This window comes from Ursus arctos, unplaced genomic scaffold (assembly GCF_023065955.2).
Source record: "Ursus arctos isolate Adak ecotype North America unplaced genomic scaffold, UrsArc2.0 scaffold_31, whole genome shotgun sequence".
Lineage (NCBI taxonomy): Eukaryota > Metazoa > Chordata > Mammalia > Carnivora > Ursidae > Ursus > Ursus arctos.
This window is the reverse complement of record NW_026622997.1, coordinates 15,516,529-15,540,883: the sequence shown is the minus strand read 5'-3', so window position 1 is coordinate 15,540,883 and position 24,355 is coordinate 15,516,529. Positions and strand designations below refer to the sequence as shown.

At 43.6% G+C, this 24,355-nt stretch overlaps 1 long non-coding RNA gene across 1 annotated transcript in view; it reads left to right on the top strand.

The window, feature by feature from the left end:
• The first annotated feature begins 594 nt into the window (after nucleotides 1–594).
• The window catches only part of LOC130542261 (uncharacterized), a 28,494-nt gene continuing 4,733 nt past the window's right edge, over nucleotides 595–24,355 (top strand). The window contains exons 1-2 of the long non-coding RNA XR_008956702.1: nucleotides 595–1,077; nucleotides 14,457–14,585. This is a non-coding gene — a long non-coding RNA (uncharacterized LOC130542261). The remainder of the gene's footprint in view (nucleotides 1,078–14,456; nucleotides 14,586–24,355) is intronic.

The window sequence follows — 24,355 nt, the reverse complement described above, 5'->3', positions numbered from 1 at the left end:
AATCACTCGATGTTTTGAATAAGAATGGAATGTATTCCTCTTCTTTCCACATTCAGCCTCAGATATTTCGAGGGGTTGTTTACAGTGTTGATTCGAACTCTGTATGACATTGCATGAAAGAACGAGTGAATTCATTCATCAGTTCAGTATATTCAATTGAATTCTTACTGTATTCTGGGGGATACAAGGAACTGTTAGACCCAGTCCTCCCCTATAAAGAACTCACAACCAGTGTAGGAACCAACCACTGGACAGTAAGCTTGTTCTGTGTTCGTTCATCTCTGTATCTCCCACAGTGTAAGCAGTGTTTATTTAGGGCATTCTAGGTGTTCAACAAATATTTGTTAAATAAATGAATGAGATCAACACTCCAGGAGGGCAGTGAGTCCTTTTCAGGCTGAGAAGTGAGCATTCCTGGGTTAGGTAATGAGGGCAGGCTACAGGAGATGGAATTTCAGCAATGCTTTCAAGAAGGGGTAGGATGCAATGCAGCTGGTGGAGGGTTGACAGAAAGGACTCCCTCTCCTAGGTAAGGGGACAAAGGTGAGTCAAACCAGGAGATGGGGAGACCCTGAGCATTTTTAGGAAGGGGAGTGGCTGGAGTGCCAGAGGTGGGTGGTGGGAGAAAAGCCTGCCAGGGGAGGAGGGCACCTGGAATCACTTCCGGATTGACTTCGCCAAGTAGTTGAGAAAGGCCATCATGGATACATTGGATAAATCACAGAGAGCTGTGGCGAGGGAAAAACATCCAGACCACCAGACTGGGCCTGGGACACCCAGGCCCCATTCCCGCTGGGCCCAGGAGAGTAATTTTCTGCTCCTCCTCGCTTTAATTTTAACCTTTAGAGAAAGGAAATTAAAAAAAAGAAAGAAAGAAAGAAAGAAAGAAAGAAAGAAAGAAAGAAAGAAAGAAGAAAAGAAAAAAGAAAAACTCAACTCCCTATGTACTTTTGCAAGTGAGTCATGTTAGGTTTTTCTCGTCGCCAATGAAATCAAGACCGCAAGGCAAACGTGTTTCAAGGGATGAACTTTATTGCAAGCACCCTCGGGCGAGGTTCCACGACTCAGGAAAGAGCGGTGAGTCGGGGAAGTCGCGCCCAGGGCAAGGCAGCGAGGGTTTTTATTGGGTACTGCTGGGGGGTGAGGGAAGTCAGTAGGACGGTTTCGGCTTCCCACCTAGGTTTTGGTTTAAATCTTGGCGGGAGAGTCGGTTATCTTAGCGGGAGAGTCAGCCATCTTGGGTGTCTTGGCCCCTTTTTCTCGGCCAGCCCAACAAGTCATAAGGATTATTAAGTTGATAGCCAATTTTGATGAAAAGATATGAGTGGGAATGAGAACAGATCCCAGAACGCCCCAGGAGGCTGCTTTTAACCATAAAATGTCTTAGGTCAGAGAAACAGCCTCCCATGTCCCTTCTTCCCATAGTCATGTTATGGGATGGAAGGTGCCTGGTCAGCCAGGTCATTGCGTTTTAGGACCTCCCAACACAAAGGGTGTGCACGGACGCACGCACATGTGTGTGTGCGTGTGTGGGGAGGGGGCTGTGCACGGGTGTCAGTACCGAAAGGGTTTGGGGAAGAGCAAAAGCGACATGGGACTCAGGCTATACCAAGTTTCTCCCAGCAGCCTCTGCATATGATAATCCCAAAGGCAGTTAAACACACACACACACACACACACACACACACACACACACACACACGAAAAACAAATTAGTCAAGAAAGGGACCCCCCCAAAAAAAAATCCTCATGAGATTAGATTTCTCAATAAAATAGTTATAGGAAATTGTTTATATTCCAGGAGAGATGAATTTTTCTATAATTAGCTTTCACGTCAATGTTATAATGATCTTATTCATCCAAATTGGAGCTATCAGCCCCCCACCCGCACCCCCGCACCACACACCAGGCGTCCCTCTGCCTTTATCTTCTCTTGCTTCCTGGAGGGCTACAGCCTCCTGGATGGCAGGAACTGGTTCACTTTTTTAAAGTCATGTGATCTATTTCAATATCCACAAATAAGCATGTTTTCTGAATACGGTGTGATCCATTCCATGCTAATACAGCATAATTTTATTTTATGGAGTTGGTGCCTTCCATCACCATGCTGAAAGGCATCCTCCTACCCCAGCCTCCTTATTCTGTTCCCCTTATATGGACTCCAGGCTGCCTTCTGGGCCCCTGACCCCTGCTTAAGAAACCTCAGTCCGGTAAGCATCTGCCTTCGGCTGAGGTCGTGATCCCAGGGTCCTGGGATCGAGTCCCACATAAGGCTCCTTGCTCAGTGGGAAACCTGCTTCTCTCTCTGCCCTCCCTCCCCATCCCCTATTCTCTCTCTCTCTCTCTCTCTCTCTCTCTCTCGCAAAAATAAATAAAAATAGTTAAGAAAAAGAAACCCCGAACGGGTCAGGACCGTCCGATCACAGATGGCTACAGGAAACCCCACAGAAGGGCTGAAATGTTACTTTGGTGTCAGGTCACATCCCTGGCCTAGGGAGGCAAGTCAGAGACTTTCCATTTGAGGAAGAGGGGGTGTGAGGATTTATGACCCTTCTGTACAAGAACCACATGCTGCCGTCCCGACCTTGTTAGGGTGGGAGAGTGAAGGGATTGTTTATTCCACTCTTGCAGCTACAAGAACAAACTTCCGATTATAAAAATGGGATAGCACCACATGCCACAGATGCTTGGGGAAAGCAGAATGTGGCTCACCGTGAAATCTGTAGGGAAGAATTCTCCAGGCACTGCGATCAGAGCCCAGATGACTGACGGTGATTTGGGTAGGTGGGATAGCCTGGGGAGCAGGGCAGGGGAGGGAGGACATTCCTAGCATTCCTGGGTGGAGGGTCAGCAGTGCTAGGAGCTGGGAAGAGGCAGAGTGTGTAGGCTTGGTGCTCCCACAGGACCACTCTGTGAGGGAGTCCAGAGAGGCGAGGCGAGACCATGAGAGCCTTGCAAAGGCAGTGGGTATGCGTGCGCGTATGTACACACGTGTGCAAGCAGACCCACACATGCACACACGTGTTTTAATAGAAAGCTTTATCTGCGTGCTCCGTCTCTGAAATCTTTTTATCTCCCTTTTTTTATCTGAAAAAAATGTCTGAGCGATACAGTATCTCAGATGTGTCAAAGTGCAAACAACTTAAAAACGGCTTTTCATATCTTTGTCTCATTTGTCACGTTATATTATTAACTCGTTTGAAGTGCTTCCTACCCACTCCTGGGGGTGTCAGGAATGCTTGTCCGAGTCATATTGCTTTTTTGCTGTGCCACTTCTTTTAAAGTGATTGGTAAAATATACTTTCTGTGCTTTGAGAAGCAGATAAGATGATGCACTTCACACTCACCTGCTTTCAGAGGTAAGCATCCTTCAAGGAGGGCCTCTGGAAGAGAAGCAAGAATGCTCTATCTTTTTCTCCAGAAGGTGAGGTGTTGGGCTGGGTCAATCAGCTGTTGCCACTTGCACTCTGCTCTTGCCACAGTAGGGCTGGGAAGGAGCTGGTAATCAGGGGTGTAGGAATGAAACCCCTACCTGCTTGCACCCCCCCTTCCCTCCTTGCCCAAATAAGGGCAAAACCCCATTCAGCACACAGCGTGGTAACTCCCAGCCAGAAGGGTCTGAACCAAATTTTTCCCTTCTGTGGGGCATCATGACAACCCCCCCCTTCCTCAGACACTGTCCCCGCTGGGCTGGGATATGAAGCAGGCTTGCAGCCCCTGTGTGTAGAAGTAGGTATCCTTAAAGACTGTGTTTAGATTCGCTGGAAAACCCCTCGGCCGTTCCTGCAGCCGGAGAGCCCCCTGGGACACGTAATCAATCCCAAGTCTTGGTCCCCAACCCTTGAAGAAATAGGACTTAGCCCTGAGGCTTGAGCCTCTATGGCTGAAGTTAGGATTCTGAGATCTAACCACCTTCCAGGTAAGGAACCTCTGGAACAGTAATACTTCCCCCGCCCCCCCCAAATGGCCACTCTTTCTTGAGCGCTCCCTGCAAGCCCCGCCCCATGCTTAGCGGAGCATTTTACATCATCTAATCCTCAAGCAACCTGTAAGGTACCTATTACTACTCCATTTCATCCCTGAGAAACCTGAAAACAGAGCTGGAGCAGGTCTCTCAAGATCTCGAAGCCCATAGACTACAGCGCTGTGGTATCAACCTAGGCTTCTCGGACTCCATCGAACTCTTTGAGAGAAGGTGGGGTTTTTGCATGTACATTCGCTCTTTTATTCACTGAATATGGAAGGAGCTCCTACTAAGTGCCTCACGCCGTAAACACACTTGCGAATAAAACAGGCAAAGCTGGGGATTTCACAGAGGTTACATGGTAGTGGGTAAAGACAGAACATTGACAAATACGTAACATACCACGTGGGGATGAGCGCCGCGGGGGAAAATTAGCCTCGATAACAAGCTAGAAAGGGCGGGGGGTGGGGGTGGAGCGGCCCCACGTACATCGGAAATGACGCATTCCTGATGCTAGGACATGAAAATGCTTCCCACCATGTCAAGAACAATTTCCAAACTCCTGGAACCTGTCATAGCCAGCTGTGATGACAGTATGATGGTTCCCCGGCCAGCCTAAGAGGAATCCTTGCCAAAATAGGTGCATTTCAGCTTCTTGGAACATTGGGTCCGAATGGAAATGATACAGCCCAGATGGACTGAATGACACGGGCAATGATTCAATCTCCTTTCGAGCCTTACTCCCCCAACCTTGATAGGGAACGAATCCCCTCCCCCTCTTCCTTTACTAGCAGCCTTTGAAAACCGACCCCCATCAATCTGGAAACCATTTGGAGATTCCCAAGAGGAAGGGGCTGCGTACCAATGCTATTGCTGGTATTGTTTTCATTAAATATGACATGATTGGGAATTCCCGGGGAAAACTCCTACCCATGAAGAAAGGGGTTTCAAAAGATGTGACAGATTAGCATGTCTGAAGATTGGCCATAAAATCAGGAGGTTGATGAACTATTAGTGTTTCTAAGCTGCATAAATAAGCAGTCTGATAAAGTAATGTGATTTATTTAGCAATCTTGTGAGAAGGTGGTCCCATGCTTTAATAATGTAACAATATACTTTGAGAGGATTATTTTCCCCGGAAGTAGCAACGGTTGTTAATACCCACATAGAGGCAAGGAGTTCTTGCATTATAACAGATCTACCTATCTGCCTGAGATACCTGGGGGCGTCAGACTGTAAACAGCCTATCAGAATCATTGCTACAACACTCATTAAAACCAAATATCTTTGTCTAGAGGGAATTGAAAATTAATCTCAACTGAAAAAATTCTGTATTAACCCATAAAACCCCATCATATTTTATACTTCTAATTTCTTTCCAATCCTTTCCAGCACCCTCAAATGCTTTTTGGCAGTAAATGGAGTTTAACTCCTTAATTAACTGATAGTAATTCAAGTGACGACCATTTCAAACCTTATATATTGTCATTTCACGTAACTCGGAAAAATGAAAACTTTGATTTTTCAGAAACCAGTTTTCCCAGATTGAGAGCATAAATAGTCTTGTTTGTACTGTAAATTTGTACACATAAGGCTTTTTGCTCTCTTCCCTCAATTCAAAAAAAGAAAATAAGGGGAGTTCTCCAAATATACTAGCATGGTGATGACAAGTATAACAGAAGAACACACAGCTTTTGAGGCTGTCTAGATTTTGTTTTGTGTGTTTTAACTACTTAATGAAATTCTTGGAAGAAAAAGGTCCAAAACCCCGAACTGGCGCTGATTAAACTTACTATCATTTTATACATACTATAAATCTCTACCATCCAATATGGAAGCCACCAGCCACATATGGCTAGCGAGCGTTTGAAATGTGGCTACTCTGAATTGAGATGTGCTGTAAGTACAAAATACACACCAGATTTCAAAGACTTTGGATGAAAAAAGAATAAAAATGTCATCTTAATGATTTTTATATATTGATTTTATTTTTGAATGATAGTATGCTAGATATATAGATGGTCCCTGACCTATGATGGTTCAACTTACCATTTTCGATTTTATGATGGTGTGAGAGTGGTACAATGCAATAGAAACTGTACTTCACGTTCTTGATCTCGATGTTTCCCTGTGCTAGCAATTTGCTGTGTGATAATCTGTCATGGGCAGCTGCCACAGCCCCCAGTCAGCCCCCCCAGTCGGGAGAGTAAATAACCGATACGCTGACAACCATTCAGCACCCACACAACCATTCTGCTTTTTACTTTCAGGACAGTATTCAATAAATTCCATGAGATAGTCACTTTATTGTAAATTAGGCGTTGTGTTAGAGGACTTTGTCGGACCATAGGCTAATGTAAGTGTTCTGAGCACGTCTGAGGAAGGTGAGGCTGAGTCACGATGATCTGTACGTTCGTTTGTAGTAAATGAATTTTCAACTTGTGATATTTTCAGCTTAGATGTGTTTATCAAGATGTAACCGCATCGTAAGTTGAGGAAGATCTGTATTGGGTTAAATAAAACATACGAGAATTAACTCTACCTGTTTCTTTTTGTATTTTTAGTGTCACTACTAGAAAATTCCAAAGTTTATACGTGGCTTGCATTTTATTTCTATTGGGCAACACTGCTCTAAGTTTAAGAAAACACAAAGAAAGGGTTTATTTCAGTTGGCCTGAAGTTATTTTTAAAGCCATTTGGTGCAATAATCACCCTAAGGAAGCATCAAGATTCGTTCAGTAAGTTCGTGCTTTGTAAGCCCACCCCCCACTTCAAAGGAGAACAACGACAGGCACAGGATGAATAAATAAGTAAAACAATATAAGCAGGTTCAAGCCACGATAAGCATCTACACGGACCAGGTACATGGTCCAGAAAAGCAAGGCGATTGGTAGCACACAGCACAGAGATCCGGGCTTGCTTCTGGAGCAGGAAGCGGGCATCGGCATCTGGCAGGTTGCCTAATCAGAGGTAATGGTACTAAAATTATTTTATGTAAAGCGGCAATAGGAATCGAGGTGGAAACTGGGTGGAACTCCCTCTGATTAAAAAAAAAAAAAAGGCTGAGAAAATCTCTGCTAATTGTGGCCTGGGAATTTTGCCTCCTTGAATTGGTAGGACATAAAAACAGCCTCATCTCCAGGATCTGAAAGACGCTAACTGCTGGTTCGAGGACCGGACTGGCCATAAAACTTAATCCTTGAGGCCATAATCTTTAAGGTCTGTGAGCTCCAATCCTGCAACATCAAGACTTGTTTGGTCAGCAAACTCCAAGGAGCCACATGGAGGCAACTTAATAAGCTAGAAAAAGAAGAGCAGACCCAAAGAAATTAAAAATAAGGAAAGAAAGCAGAAATTAGTAGTATACAGAAAAGAAAACAGTAGAGATGAACAGAATCAAAACCTGCTTTTTAAATGACTTTATAAGAATTGACATACCAGGTAACTCACTCACTTACAGCGAACAATTCAGCGTTTTTAGTATATTCACACAGTTGTGCAACCATCACCACAATCTAATTTTAGGATATTTTCATCATCCTAAAAGAAGCCCTCTTCCCCCTCGCCACACGAGGCAATCAGTCACTGCCTAGTGGTCATCAGACAACTGCCAAACTTTTTTCTTCTTCTCCATACATACAGTCCTCAAAAAACTTCAGAAGAAAAAGCCCAGGTCCAATGGCTTCACGGGTGCATTCTACCAAATGTTTCAAGAAGAAATACCTATCCTTCATAAACTTCTCCAAAAAATAAAAGATGAGGGTCCACTTTGCAACTCATTGTGCAAAGCAATTCTTACCCTGATAGCAAATCCAGACAAAGACATCACAAGAAAATGAAGCTCTGTGTGCAAGTGTTTGCATCACTAACCTCAAAATTCAAATCTGTAACCAGCAGCACGAAAGTTAGCCACGAAGCACGTGTGAGAGATACAAATGCCTAAGACCTCTGAACGGAAGCCATGTTGGTTTGCCCACATTGACATCCATTGGTGCGTGCCCACAAGCAGGGCCCTCCAGAAATGCGAGCTGCTCTTAAATTCTGTGACACCCTACCTAAATTCCATTCCTATCTACAGAAAAAATACTCAAAGTTTGGAAGCTACTCCTCTTTGAAGAAACTGCCCTAGTTTCATCCTGAGGGCAGGGTCCTCCCATGCACAACTATGGAATTAAGCAAAGTCAGGATTTGTTCATTTTTGCCTTCAGAGAATATTTCCTCATTATCACCCATAGCAACCCAGTAAACTGAGCTCTCTTCTCCACTCTGCATCAAGATCTTTCAGAATCTTCATTTCCACTAAGGTTGAAATGAATGATAACAGTATAAGGAAAGTTTCAATCAGACTATGTGCATTTTACCAGAGATTCAAGCTTAAGCCTGAAGCCCAGAAATTGATCATTTCTGTCCTCAGACAGTTTTATGGGAAATAATTTACAGAGCAAGATCTTGAGTACAGAGGGGCTCTGAATTTTCCTAGCCCTTAAAAAAGTACATATACCGAGAATCCACTTGAACTCCTATGTCAAATTCTAGGCTGCTAGAAAGAAAGAAGTAAGCACTCTAAGTATGCCTGTTTGCATAGAGTTTCTGAAATCTGTCCAGGATATACAGAGAGAGGTTCTGTAAGCAAAGTAAACAGGACACACTAAGGAAATATATCTATATCCAGGTTGGGCTTTCTAGAAGTAAATTTACTTTTCCTTCTAAGGATATATATAGCCAACATTACTGAAAAACCTCTGTAGATACAGCTTCAGAAATGTGTATAAATGACTTTAAAACTCATTAATTTCAAAAACATGGCACACTCAAGCAGACGTTTAAATCCTTTAATGATTGAGAAGATGTTTCTAGTATCTGATAACCAGTCACTTTGAGTCATGAGTATTTGGTACTATAATCACTGGGGAATGTGTGGCTAGGCCTCAGAAAGTCTTATTTCCCTCATTTGCCTCTGAGATTAAGAGCATCCAAACGACAGGTATTGTGTTTGCTCTGGGACCATGCAGCGCGTTAATTCCCATTGGCACCATTTGGGCTAATTCCGTTTTAAGACCAGCTAGGTGAGGTCTTCTAATCATCGGCAGGGCTCTTATCACAAAGCCAGATCTCTGTAACCACCAGTGGCTTCAGCCTTCCCTGCAATGCCATAGAAAGCGTTCGTCCTCAACGTCGTTGGAGAATGAGCAGACGGTTGTTGTATGGACACCTGATGAATCATCAGGGTGAGCTGATGGGCAAAAAATGGGGACGACTAAAATCCTAAATGAATGGTGGAAAGAGCTTAAATTTCTCTTCACATCTTTAGGTTATAAAACTGGGGCATGTGAATAAAAGGGCTCATACAAAGAAAGGCAAACATGAAGGTAGAAGCCGAAAAAAAGAACTTTCGATTGAGGAATGCAGCCAACAGACGACACTGGGAGACTGCTCATTTTATTCTATTATGTAATAAAAAGGAAAAATGAAGTTTGTTGTTTTTTTAAAGATCTGGCCAAAGGAGTTTGTAGCATGTGTGATTAACTCACTCACAGAGGCACCAACATATTTTTGGGCAAAGTTGTCTAAAAATAACTTGTTTCGTCAGTTCTGGGACATTTTTGCAGTCGTTTGCCAAGAATCCAATTAATGTGTGTTGTGTGTGTGTGTGTTTTTTTCCTTTCAGGCAATTTCATGTAGCTTTTATATTTTGTACTCTTTTAGAAAGAAAATTCTTATGGGCAAGTGGATGCAAATAATATGATATGTGGGTAGTTAAGTTGCTAAGACTCATAATGCCGTTACTTGAGTCTCTGTGGCCCAGGGCATTTATAAAGATCAATTAACTCAGCTCAGCCACTCTGAATGAGCCCTTCCTCTCTGCTCCAGGTCCCACCATGCTGCACTCGCATAGACAGCTGTGCTCAGACTGCCTGCCTGCCTCTAGGAAGCTGGGAGTGAATGGACAAGTGAAACCGGACAGGCAATAGGAGCCAGCCAGGGACTCTCATCCTTGCTCAGAGCCTATGGAAGTAACTACCTGCAGATATTTAAATCTAAAGGGTGAAGCTGGCCTATCTGCGTGGGACATCACACAGAAAATAAATAAATAATAATAATAAATAAACCATGTCAACTATATTAAGGATATAGGGAATAAAATGCACATGAACTTTTAAAGTAAAACATAGTAGACTTCAAAGATATTTCATGATTATTTTTTTCTAAGTGGGTCACTTTAGCTGAGCCTCCAACCTCCTGGAAGTCCCTCACCACACAATATAAAGCATAATTATAGGAATCAGCTGCGGTGTAATATTCATTTGGGGGAATATTCTTATCAATCTAACAAAACACTGAAGACAGATCCCCATTAGCTATGGATTTTAATAATGGAACAGACTTTAGAGATAATCTGGCCTAACCTATTATTTTAAAGATGAAATTGAGAACAAAAACAAAAGGTAGAGAAAGGTCTTGGGTGGATTTTCCTTTCTTCCTAACAGAAGCCAGGGTTAACATTTTCCATGCACTGAGCTACTGACCATTCTCCAAATGCACCATTGCACGTTTGCTTGCAATCTGCCTTTCACAGGAAATGCCTTCGTCCTTTGGAAAAATTTTACTCCCTACTCAAGACCCAGCTCAAAACCATCTCCTTGGAGAAACCTTTCTCTACTCACCCAGGTAGAGTTAATGTTTTCTTTTCTGTGTTCTAACAGATCTTCAGATATAATTTTGCTTTAGTCTCTCGCATCTTAAAAGAAAAAAAATAAACAATGTCCCTTTCTGAACTCCATCTCCAGGGCCATCCTCTCTATTTCCTCCCTTTCCCAGCTATGGGTCTCAAAAGAATGGTTTCCATACTCTGGCTTCACTTCTTCACCTCCATTTACTCTTCAATCACTCCAACTGGCTCCTGACCTCTCCACTTCGTGGAGGTTATTTGTGGTAAATGCATCAATGACTTCTGTGTTGCCCATGGCTGCTTTTCAGTTTTTATCATACTTGTCATCTCTTGAACATTCTACACAGTTGACCACCATGTCTTTGAAACACCCTTGGCTTCTGGGACACCACACTACTGGTTTTCCTCTAATGACTTAAGGCATTGCTCTCAACGTCCTTGGAAGTTTACCCTCCTCTCCTAGATCTTTTGTGTTAGAATTCCTCAGAGCTGAGACCTTAGTACTCTTCTCTCTCGTTCCTACCTTCTTTGGTAAACTTGTCTACTCCCTGTCTTCAAATTTCATATCAACAACAACCCTCAACAATATGTCTAGAAGTAAGATCTTTCACTGGGTTCTCGACTGTAAACCCAACTGCCTGCTTACATTACTAGCATTGCCATGATTCACAGGTGATAAAATCATACCAAAAACTAGCTAAGATAAAACAAAAGAGACAGACAGACAAAGAAAAACAGAAAGAGAGGCAGAGAGAGAGCAAGAGACAGAGTCAGGGAGACTAGTTAATAAACAGATATGACAGATATGAGACTTTTAACTCATGTAACCAAACTAGGGCCAGAAGCACGAAGACTCCAGTATCCTCAGGATTCTTTCTCCTTTACACTTCTCTGGTTGCATATTATCTTCATTCTTTTAAGCCAACATAATTCCCTTACAAGGGCCATATTCGTCAACAGCTCTGACCTTAGCCTCAGAGCTCTACAACCAGAGTGAAAATCTCTTCTGCCCACTCAGTTTAAGAGAAGGAATTTGACTGGTCTTGTGAGGCTTACCTGGCTTTTCCATGAATCAGTCATGTGACCTAGGAGTCAAGGCACGATGATTGATTTAGATTGGATCACATGCACATCTCCTAATTACTAGAGGGATAATGTTGAGCCAGGCAGTCACGCAATGCGTACCAGTTAAACTATTCAACATTTCCATTTAGATCCCTCACAGGTATCTCAAGGTATCCAAAACCTAACTAATAATGTTCCTCCAGAATGCATGGTTCTCCTCCCACATTTTCGATCTCAGAAAATAATACCAACATTTATGGGTTAGCTCCGGCAAGAAACATAAAAAGTTATGCTTGTCAATCACCCTTAACATCACTCCATCATCACCCCAGCCTCAATCCAATGACCGTAGACTACTGATTCTGGAACCACGATAGATTTTGGATTCATCCACTTTTTTCTTTTTCTTTTTTTTTTTTTTTAATATTTTATGTATTTATTCGACAGAGATAGAGACAGCCAGCGAGAGAGGGAACACAAGCAGGGGGAGTGGGAGAGGAAGAAGCAGGCTCATAGTGGGGGAGCCTGATGTGGGGCTCGATCCCAGAACGCCGGGATCCCGCCCTAAGCCGAAAGCAGACGCTTAACCGCTGTGCCACCCAGGCGCCCCTCATCCACTTTTTTCTGCCTCCAAAATCACCCACCTAGTTCAAGTGGATATCATCTCAGTCCTGTATTACTACAATAGCATCCTAATTGGCCTACTGTCTACTCTTGATCTCCTCCCATTCTTTATTCTCAAAGTAGAGCTATTTTCTAAAAATTAAAACTCACCATGCTTTCTCCTGCTTAAATTCATAGAAAATCTTCTCATTGCTCTTGTGATAAGCCCTGATTCCTTAGCTTGCCCCTCCCCCAAGCTCTGGGAATCCAATATCTGCTTTCTTTGCTAGCCTCATTTTTTCCCACTCTCCCCTTTCCCCCACTCAAAATGCTTCAACCACATCAGTCTTTTGGTTTTTCGGAAGCAATTTGAACTTGACTGGACTGCAGGGCTTTCACATGAGCCAGGCAAACATGCCAGGTTTGTGCTCTCTAAACCCTGCACTTCATCACATCACTTCAAACAACTCTAATACTTACTTGGGTGAATTTTCAACTGTAAGGTTCATAAGGGAAGGATGGCATCTGTCTTGTTTGACATAGTACTTAGCACTTAGGAAATGTTCAAACAATGTTTACTAAATGAATGGTTATCCATTTTATTATAGATTGTGTATCTGTCTTTTCTGTCAAAATATGAATTTATTCTTTTATTTCACAAATATTTATTGAGTTCTTACCTGGTGTGAAGGAGTTAAATATCAGGGACAGAGGCATGCAGAAGATAGATGGGGTCCTTGCCTTCGGAAATTCATAGCTTTACTGCACAGAAACCATGTGTTTTCCCTTTCTGCATCTCAATTCCTGGAAGATACGGGCTATTTAATGTTTACTGAATGAATAAATGAATTAATTAATGGATGCTCTGAACTTGACCATCAACTAGTCACTGTTATTGTAGCTGTTTTAAATTCTGTGTGTCTGGAATAACCAAAAGGCTCATGGCGGAGAAAAAATGGACCATGAGCCATGGTTTTCCTGGCTGGCAGTGAGCTGGGCCAAACATAATCATCACTCACTAGGCGGAATTGAGACAGGGAGGTCCAGGACGGCATATTGGCACAAGGGAAGAAGGGAAGTTCTAGACACACAGCATCTGCGAACTAGGAGCAAAGGGATGGGAGAGAAATTATAATACCAGTGGAGGAAGGAAGGAAGAGAAAGGAAAGGACCAAAAGGAAATGAGATTTGCCCATTTTTCTTGAAGCTTCTTAGCCATGTCTGTCTCCTACTCAGCATTGTGAGCCCCGTGGCAGCAGGAACAATGCCAGTCTTGATTATCAAAGTGTCTCTGGCGCCAACTCACATGACCATGCGTACTTGATGGATGAATGCGTGAATACGTGCTCAGGCACCGTAGGCTCCCGGTCTCAGAATCACAGCTCCAAGACGCTAATGAGCCAGCACACCAGTTCCTGTACCTCACATCGTCCAAAGAATGCACTTCTGGTAGCTGGTTCTGGAGCTCACCCTCTCCAGATAAGCAGGAAGCCCTTGAGAGTAAGTTCTCACACCTAGACATTTCAACTAGTCGCCACCCCGAGACATCCCCAAACCACAGTTAAGAGAAAAATAGATCCTTTTTCTCTGAGTTGACGGCTGAAATTCTCAGAAAAAAAAAATCTGTAGAGTTAGAGGTAAAAAGTTTCCAAATGTATGCATGTCTAGAAGTCACGGATAGTAGTAGGATGAATGAGAGAATTATACTGAATAATTTATTCAGAAAAGAGGTGGTAGCCATGGTGACATATACAGTATAGAAAGGCTGTGGGAGCCTAAAGTGGAGAGTGGATGCCTTTAGGGAGAAAAGGGAGGCAAAAAATAAGGAGGCTAAAGACCTCAAACCTAGTGGGAAACTATGCCCAGGGTAGGTGTAATTTTGTGCTTTTTCTGTCTAAGAAAAAGGCAGTATCACATAATGGCAAAACGTGGGATCTCTAGAGTCCAGGGGCCTGGATTTGAATTGTACACTGTTGATTCTGGACAAATCACTTAGCATCTCTAGGGTTCAGTTACTTTATCTGAAAAGGAAGATACAAATGTGACCCATCTCTTGGGAGCATTAAATGAGGAGCTTCCTGTAAAACACCTGGCATGTGTTATGGGCTTGATAGATATTACTTATTACTAATACTCACACAAATGACTCAGCAGCAGGTGTGTTCACCATTGGGGCCAATCTCCAGTACTGGCGATTCAAGGAGAACCAGAGGAAAAGAAGAGCCTCTGCGACGCCATTCGTGAGAAGCGTCCAAGCAGACCTGGGCTCACCGCTGGTCCTCGGTAAGTGATGGCTTTCCTTCCTTCCACTTCTGTCATCTCCCTATTTTTATGAAATTGGGTGTCAGTGCACCATCCCTGCTCTACCTTACAGCTCCCCTGTGCCCACAAAACCTTTTCTGGTCTGGAGAAGGCTGAACAGAACCCAGCAGCTACAAGGGAAAGTTGTAAAAATGCAGATCAGAGTTTCCTTTTTCTTTTTTTTTTTCCAGATTTATTTATTTGAGAGGCAGAGGGAGAGAATCTTCAAGCAGACTCCCTGCTGAGCATGGAGCTCAACACGGGCTTGATCCCACAACCAACCCTGAGATCATGACCTGAGCCGAAATCAAGAGTTGGGCACTTAACCGCTGGAGCCACCTAGGCGCCCCCAGAGCTTCCCTTTTTTAAAAAATGCTTATTTGAAGGCAACCAACCAGATGCACAGGCCACATTAGAATCTAATCAAGCACAAATAATGCAAAGTTATAAAACCAGATTTTTCTTCTTCTTCATTCAGCATTTTAAGAGCCTCTGCTCAGGAAGGGGGTGGGCTCCCAACAATCGTGGGAAGGAAGTCAAGTTCAGTGCCCTGGTGCCACCTTCTTCCCCTTTCCCCTTCTCCCTTCTACTCCCTCAAGGCTTTTGCCCCCAATTCTGGGCCCAGAACCCTCCACGGTTTCCCAGCCCAAAGATTCTCTCAAGAAGGATCTGAAACTCATTTACATTAAAATACAAATGCGGATTGCAGCTTAAAGCGTTACCCCAAGATTTGCCTTTACCTCAACACCCCCAGCAACATTTCACACCAACCCCAGCAGGGAGCAGAGAGGCTTCCTTCCTAGGCTCCCTAAGCTTGCTGGTTGGTATTTTTAAGGTAGATTTATCCTGGAATTCCTGCAATGTCACCCCTTGGGTTGTAAATTAATTGGCAGGGTTTATTTTTTATTGATTGATTGATTTTTAAATTTTTTATTAGGTTATGTCAGTCACCATACAGTACATCATTAGTCTTTGATGTAGTGTTTAGGAAAGGAGCAAAGGCTCACAGAGAGCTATTTTCATTCCTTTGAGCAGAAAATGGAGCCCCACACAACGAATCCAACCTCCTTTGAATTTAAAAATCACCTGAAGCATTTATGTATTGACAACCAGATGCCCTTGGATCTCTCTTTCCATAGGTCTGGGTTGAAACCCTGGAAACTGATTTTTGTTGCCAGCATGGTGTGGTTGTGGAACGGATTAAATGAGGGTATTAGTGAGAAAGTCTTAGCCTCTGCGCCTGGCTTAAGACAGTTGAGTATTATTTGAATTTCTCATCTCCCTTGCCACAGCCTCATTTGGAAGCGTGAGTCCGACTGCCCCCTTCATGTATGTTCTCCTTAACCGGCAAGTGTAGACATTTCTGGAGAGCTACTCTTTCCTCCCTGGGCTACTTCACATGCTGCTAACAGATCCCTCTTTCTAACACACGGTTCTGAGCGTGTCCAAGGAATCCACACTGCGCCTGACCCCACAGGCATGCTCACAATCCCGTCTTCACATGTCAGCAAAAGTTATCCATTAAAAAGTGGATTCTTTTACTCCCACATTTAAAGTGAAATGCAAACTCTTCATCACAGCTTTCAAAGCCCCTACAGTCCCCTGTTCGTCTTTCTGACCCCATCTCCACCATCTCCCCCTGCTCACAAGGCTCTGATTTGATTGATTGATTCTCCTCCCTTAGTGCTCACCCGTGCTCAAGGCCACCATCCCGCTGTTCCCTCTACCCAGAATGCTCTTTCCCCAGATCCCTGCAGGACTGGCTCCGTTACACAGTTCTGGGCTCAGCAGCTACTTCCTGCTAGAGTGGTCCCCTGAGGCTCAGTCATATTAACCCTTGCTATTTTTTTTTTTTTACAACACTTCTTCAATCTAAAATTACCTTACTTATTTGGTTTCTTTTTTTTTTTTTTAAGATTTTATTTATTTATTTGAGAGAGAGCCAAAGAGAGAGCATAAGCAGGGGGAGCGACAAGCAAAGGGAGAGGGAGAAGAAGACTCCCCACTGAGCAGGGAGCCTGACATGGGGCTCGATCCCAGGACCCTGGGATCATGACCTGAACTGAAGGCAGATGCTTAACCAACTGAGCCACCCAGGTGCCCCACTTATTTGTTTTCTTACTACTCCCTGTCTACCCCCTCCAGGATGTAAGCTCCCTGAAGACAAGATTTTGGTTGTCCTTTTCACTGTTCACTCTTTATGTCTGCTGCCAGAACAGTGGTTGACACATGGTTGACATCCAATATGCATTTTGCACCCCAGTGCTCAAATGACAAATGCTCAAGCATTGTCACCTCGATGTTCAAATCCTTCCATGGTTCTATATCCTTCTCAGGATGAAGAATACATTCCTTGGTTTGTAAGTGAACAGTCTCCATAGTTTTGCCTTAATCTACTTGCTAACCTATGTTCTTTTTTTTTTTTTAAGATTTTATTTATTTATTTGACAGAGATAGAGACAGCCAGCGAGAGAGGGAACACAAGCAGGGGAAGTGGGAGAGGGAGAAGCAGGCTCCCAGCGGAGGAGCCTGATGTGGGGCTCGATCCCATAACGCCGGGATCACGCCCTGAGCCGAAGGCAGACGCTTAACCGCTGTGCCACCCAGGCGCCCCTTGCTAACCTATGTTCTTATAGCTCTCTTTTTATTATAATGATTAACACATTAAATTGAAATCATCTGCATACGTTTCTGTCTTCTAACCTTTAAACCCCAAAGTGAGGTTTGTGGACTGGTATCATTGGTATCATCTGGGAGCTTTTTAGAACTACAGATTCCGAAGCCTGGTGCATATGGCCTCATGATTACCAGAGGAATAATATCAGACCAGACAGAGAGTCAGTCATCCAATGTATATTAGCTAAACTACTCACCACTCCCACTGGGATCTCTCACAGACATCTTGATAGTAATGGCCATACTGAACAAATAGTAATCCTCCAAAAACCATGATTCTCCTTCAGTATTTTCACTCTCAGAAAATAAAAAAAATATTTATTGTCTTACACTAGTTCATGAGCTATTCAAAGGTTTTATTATTCTGCTTTGAAAAAGGGGGACAGAAGAGCACTGGGTGGAGGTGGGCAGGAAGAGAATAGCTTTAATTTTCCCATGAGAAGGCAGGGGATAGATATCAACAAGTAGTTGGGTATATGAGTTTGGAACTCAGGAGAGATATCAGGGTCTAAAAACAGATTTTGGAGCCAACATACATAGCCACAGCCTTGATTTGCCCTGGTTTCTTGATCAGTGATCCTACCATACCTCCCAAGTTCATTCATCTTTCAAGATGATTATCTCACATCCTATCCTCTCTCTTTAAACCCCCATCACCTCCCCTTCAGGCTTCAGTCTTGGCTGACAAGCTTATTTCTTATTCCACAGAGAAAATAGAAGCAGTCAGCAGAGGTCCTGCATCCACTCACACCCCATACCCTTAGCCTGCCCTTCTTCATGAGAAGATATTACGACTATGTTAAAGTAACATTTGTTAACGTGGAACACAGGATGCGGGATGGTGAACCACGGTTCAATAGAAGACCACAAGAGAAATTGAAGTAGAAAGGTTGATGACTCATTGGTCCTGGGGGAAGTAAATGGCAGGGAGGTCAATGCAGAGAGAGTGACAGAACCTAGGGCAAGGCCTTTATTAGGGTCAGAGGTGGAATGCTTTGGGGTTCTCAAGCTGAGGACAGATGGGCCAGTTCAAACCACAATGAATAGGGTTTGGGTGGGTAAGCTCCGGGGGGGGGGGGTCTTATCTAAGGAGCACACAAGAGGAAGGCCCTGGGGGGGGGGGGACTTGATCACAAGGGCTTTTAGGGAAGTCATATCAGGAACTTGCATTTGCTTGTGACTTTGCGGGCTGCTAGCAAGGGTATGCATTTGTATGAGGGGCTAGTGTCAGTTCAAGGACCATTCAAGCTGTTTGACCAAACAAAATGAATGCCAAGGGGTGCCTGGCTGGCTCAGTCAGGAAAGCACTTGACTCTTGATCTCAAGGTCTTGAGTTCAAGCCCCGCATAGAGCTTACTTAAAAAAGAAAAAAAGTGAATGTCAAGGCAGCCATACTGTAGAGCAGCTGAGCTAAGCGCCCCACTGGAAGCCAGCTTCTTCACTATGTCCTAGTTCCCATCCCTTTATCCTGCTCAAAGACCTCATGCCAACAGTTCACTCCCCTCTCTCTTGTGTCATAAAATTGCCCTTTCTTTTCTTCTTTATTTTTTTTAAAGATTTTATTTTATTTATTTGACAGAGAGAGAGACAGCCAGCGAGAGAGGGAACACAAGCAGGGGGAGTGGGAGAGGAAGAAGCAGGCTCATAGCGGAGGAGCCTGATGCGGGCCTCGATCCCAGAACGCCGGGATCACTCCCTGAGGCGAAGGCAGACCCTAATGACTGAGCCACCCAGGCGCCCCTATAATTGCCCTTTCTATTAGAGTTTCGATTATCATTTAAGTACATTAAATCTCCTATCTTAAAATCAGGGCACCTGAGTGGCTCAGTCTGTTGAGCATCCGACTCTTGGTTTGGGGTCAGGGCATGATCAGGGTTGTGAGATCAAGCCCCACATTGTCCTCCACACTCAGTGGGGTGTCTGCTTGAGATCCTCTCTCTTCCTCTGCCCCTGCTCACACTCACATGCTCTCTCTCTCAAATAAATAAATAAATAAATAAATAAGTAAGTAAATAAATAAATAAGGAGCCTCCACTGACTCTGGTCCTTCCTGCCGCTCTCACCCCACTCTGCTTTAGAGCAGAGCCTCCTGAAGACATTGTCTACACTGCTGCCTCCAACTTCCCTTCCCATTCTCACTTGCACCCACAACCAAAACTGCTTTGTCAAGGTCACTGATGACTTCCACATCACCAAATCCATGGGGCAGTTCTCAGGCCCCACTGCACTTCCCCTACCAGTAGCTGACATCCTTGTCAACTCCCCCTGGACACCCTTCACTGACCGTCCAGGACACCACACACTGGAGGTGGTCCTCCCTCCTCGGGCCACCCCTTCTCAGCCTCCTTTGTCGATTGCCTCCTCTCCCAACCTCTCCATGTTGGTGTGCCCAATGTGAAGGCCTCAGTTTGCTTCTTTTTTCCATGTGTACACCCTGGTGATCTCATCCCACATCACTGCGTTAAATGTCATCTGCGTGCCCAGACTTGTCCTCTGGTCTAACTTCTTTCTCAACAGCTGCCTCAATGTCTAATGGCGGCACAGAGCTTGCAAGCCTCTGATCTGACTCTTCGTCCTCATTACCACCGGCTTCCCCAGTCTCCCTCATCTATGAAAATGACAACTCCTTCTTCTTGCCAGAGCCAAATCTTAGGGCCTGACCTTCTTGCCTTCTCTCCCCACATCCAATAGAAAATCCTATTGGTCTCACCTCAGATTAGAATACAAATTCATTCATTTTTCGCTACTGCATTACCGTCATCTGGAGACAAGCCCTTATCATCTCTGACCTTGATTATTGCCGTTGTCTCCTAGCAGAGCTCCCTACCACCACTCTGGCTTTCTGGGCCTCTTAACACAGCAGTCAGAGTTATCCTCTAAGAGTATAAGTTAGATTATAACACTTCTGTCTTTGAAACCATCTATGGCTCCCCATTTCTTCAAAGCCCTAACATTGACCACGAGGGCCTCCCTGACCTACACCTGCTGCCCCCTGGTCCTTTCTCTTTCCCCAGGATCACTTCATTTTAGCCACGTGAGGATTTCTTTTCTTCTTTCCTGTTTTTCTTTTTCTTTCTCTCTCTCTTTCTTTCTTTCTTTCTTTTTCTTTTTGTTTGAGAGAGAGTACAAGTTGGGGGAGGGGGCAGAGAGAGAGAATCTTAAGCAGGCTCCACACTCAGTGCAGAGCCTGACAGAGGGCTTGGTCTCATGACCCTGAGATCGTGACCTGAGCTGAAATCAAGAGTCAGACTCTTAACCTTCGATCAGAATACAAGTCAACCGACTTGTCAATTACCCAGCAATTTAGACTGTAAGCAGCCTGGGGGCTCTGAGGAAGGAATTCCTATGGGCCAAGCAAGGTGCTAGGTATTCTGCCTATGCTAATACATTTGATCCTCACAGCAACCCAGTGAGATATGTGTGATTCCCCATTTTACATATGAAGAAATTGAGGTTCCCAGAGGTTAAACTAACTCAAAATCTTGCAACTACTAAGGAGCAAAGCAGATACTGAAGCATGAGTGTTTTGGGCAGCATGTGAGAAATATGTATACAGGGAGTGTTTTCCCTGTCCTCCTGGGTCATCTGGAAGCCCCATACTGAGGCAGACCTGCTGGTTTCCTATAACTAATCCCTTCCTCCTGCTAATGGAGCTGGATTGTATCTGTGTCGGGGGCAGACTTGTGCTTCAGGAAAGACTGAGCCTCTTCCTAACCTCAGGAGGCAAAATTTTACTGGTCTAAGACAATTATGACCATTTCATTTGCCTGGCTATTGATTGGCTTAGTTGGGACACAATTCTGCCTCCTAAGACTTGAGGGTATTTCTGCTGGGGAATGGGGGCAGGGAAGAATGTAGAAAAAGATCATCCTTGAAAAGAGGCAGAGACCCAAAGTAGGGAGTGTCTTTATTTTGGCTTTTTTTATTTCTTTATTTGCATTTGGATGTGGTTGTGAATGCACTGCTTAGAGCTGTTGCAGATACTTGCAATCATGAGGGGACCAAACACTTGGGGACAAAACTGACACGAGACCTTTATCGATCTACTGAATTAACCAACCTTCACCTTCTTGCTTGGTGAGGCAACAAATAACTGTCGTTCAAACCTTTATAAGTTTTATGTTTGTGTTATTTGTAGCCAAAGTATTCAATATACACAACATACTATGTATATTTTTACCCGGTAGTTTATCACCAGTTCCGAACACAGCGGTAATGGCTCAAAATCAAGATTTTGGTTGACTGCATAAAGAATGTTCTGTATTTCAGAGTAAAAAAAAAATGAATGAATTCAATGAATTATTGCAGGGTGTAGAAAGTTGAGACAGCAACATGCCACTGGCATTCTACATAGAAAAAACCCTGGAGGCATGTAATATGACAGTACCCCTATACTCTGACACCGTGGAAAAGGCATTCATGCTAAGATCCTGTCTGTCAGATGGCCTTCTCCTCCCATGTAATTAATTGAAATTCGAAATCAAATTTTGTCCCTGGTCACTGTGGTCCAGACCAAAACCAGCCCAGATTATATTCTCAGTCAGGAGGTGGCTGTGTTTGAGATTTGTGCTGGCATCGCTGAGCTGTGACCACAGCACACATTTTTGTGGGAACTATCAGATGAAACATTCTTCCATTAAGAAGGGGGTGGGTGGTGGCGGCAGGGTTCAGCGTGCCCAAGAGAGCTTTTCTCCTTCTGAAACTTGTTTAGACTCATTCTTTCCAAGTTATTGAGAGCACTTTTCCCCTTTCAGAGCAAATGTAGCTGGAGAAACAAATGGGCACAAAATTTAGAAACATCAGAGTCCCTTTTCCAAGGCCTTATTTCATAAGGCCCTATGTGGTTTGCGGGAGCAATTTGAGGTCCTGGTTACTGATAAAGATGATATAATTTTAGAACTTTCAGAAGCCTGTGTGGCCTCTTTGTTAAAGATGAGCAATTAGAGTCTTCAAGCACTGAAAACAATTACTTAAACCTTTTCAAAATGAACATATTCAGTATTAATTCTGAGCACCGTTGTCTTCCTTTTGTTCATCCCTGGCTTACGCTTTCATTCAGCTAGATTATTCTCATTGTGGTTCCAAGATATGGTTCAACTACAGTGTATGATGCAGGGTGCATGGGCAGGGAAGACATTCTGGCTTAGCATTTGGAGACAAACCTCTTTGCACTTACTTGTTTGTGGCCCTATTCTGAGGCACGTGACCCTACAGGATTCCTTACATACAGATTGTGGTGACTCACCCTGTGACCCCGGCTGATGGAACCAGGAAGTGTCCATTGTTTTTGAAGACATCTACCCATAAGCTGGCTGGCAGCCAATGAGATAGCCCAGTGGGAACCCCCTAATTGGACAGGGATGTCCAGCGCCCCATCATGACCAACAGACTCTTTCAGATCCTTTCTTGTAGGGAACTTGAAGGTGACACAAAGACAGAAATACAAGTGACAGAAGGGTCTAGAAACCAAGAGACCTATGGAGACGAGGCAGTGGGCAGAAACCATGATGAGTCAGTAGAAACTAGGAAACTAAGCAGTAGTGGCTTTATTGGTGCCATGGATGCCTGCTGTTGAGAAATCAACAAAATCATGGCATCTATAGACTGAGAAGGAGGTTCCAGTGCCTGAAAAGCTTGGCCCTATGTGTATTCAAACTTCTTCAGTTCTTCCCTACATCCCTTTATCATAAATCTCCATTAGTTGAGACTCTGATTGCATCAGATTCTTGCACTCTGAGTTTAATAGATCCAATTATTTACCAGTGTTGTGGTCTTAGGTAAATCCCTCAACTTCCATGCACTTTACTTGTTTAATTTCTATATGCAATAGGTAGAATAATGGTCTCCAACAGGTCTATGTCCTAATTCTAGGAACCTATAAATAGGTTACTTTATACAGCAAAAGGGATTTTGCAGATGTTTTTAAGTTAGTGACCTTGAGATGAGCTCTTATTTTATCCATGAGAATCTAATCTAATCACATGGGCCCTGAAAATCAGAGAGGATTTTCTTGGGTGCTATCCCCAGGTCTCAATTCCTCCATAAAGGACCACCAATTTCAAATCAGTCTTGATGTCTTTCATTTCTCTTCTACATCTCAGTTATATATGTTTGTATTCAAACATACCTAACGGTATCAGTGTATTTCTACACATTTGTCATATGTACTTTCAGAGATACTTTTATTTGGTAAATAATAAATCCAACAAATATTTATGGAGGATACTTTGGGTAGTCATGAGGTCACCTAGATGAGGCATGTTAGTCTTCATTAGACCTGGTATGGTGCTTATGACAGTTTCAAGATCATGTTGGGAGAGCTCAAAATTTACTGAAGAAATAAAAGAACATTTTAGAGAACTTGTGGCCCAGACAAGACTTGCCTGTCTTCACAAATCCATCGGTCTCACCTAAAGTCTAAAAATCCTTAGAGTGCATTCACAGTCCACCCAATGTCAACAGGGGAGGGCTATTAACAGACACTAGAGTTATCAATACTGGTGAGAAGCACAGCAAATGCGACAGTGAGACTCCTTAGAAGGTACTTGTGAACCACTGAAACCTAAGAACTTGACTTTGGTGACTTAAAAATGTAGAGCATGCCGGCAATACCAGTTCTCACTTGAGCAAGAATTTGCTAGTTCTTATCACAGCCAAACATCTTCAGGGCTTTGAATGACCCTAAACTTCATTTGGCATTTGGACAGGACAATAGGTACTTTGATGACCTGATTAGAGAATAATGCAAGGCTGTTTCCCACTAGGTCACTTTGATCCATGGCTGAGTCAAATTCCCCAGACCTCTCTCCAGCCAAAATATACCCCCAGAAAAATGAAGGATGTAGAGTAGATTTTTAGAAGTAGTGAGCTCAGTACTTTTCATCATGTCTTTATTCATCAAATAGTTGTTGGATACTGTAACTGTATTCTCAAACGTTCATATACACAAGAATTACCCGGAAGGGTTCACTCCCCAGGAAACTGATTCAGCAATTCAAGGGTGGGCCTTGGGGGAATCGATGTTTAACCAGTCTCATGGGTGATTCTAATGCAAGATCTCTATGGACCACTTTGTA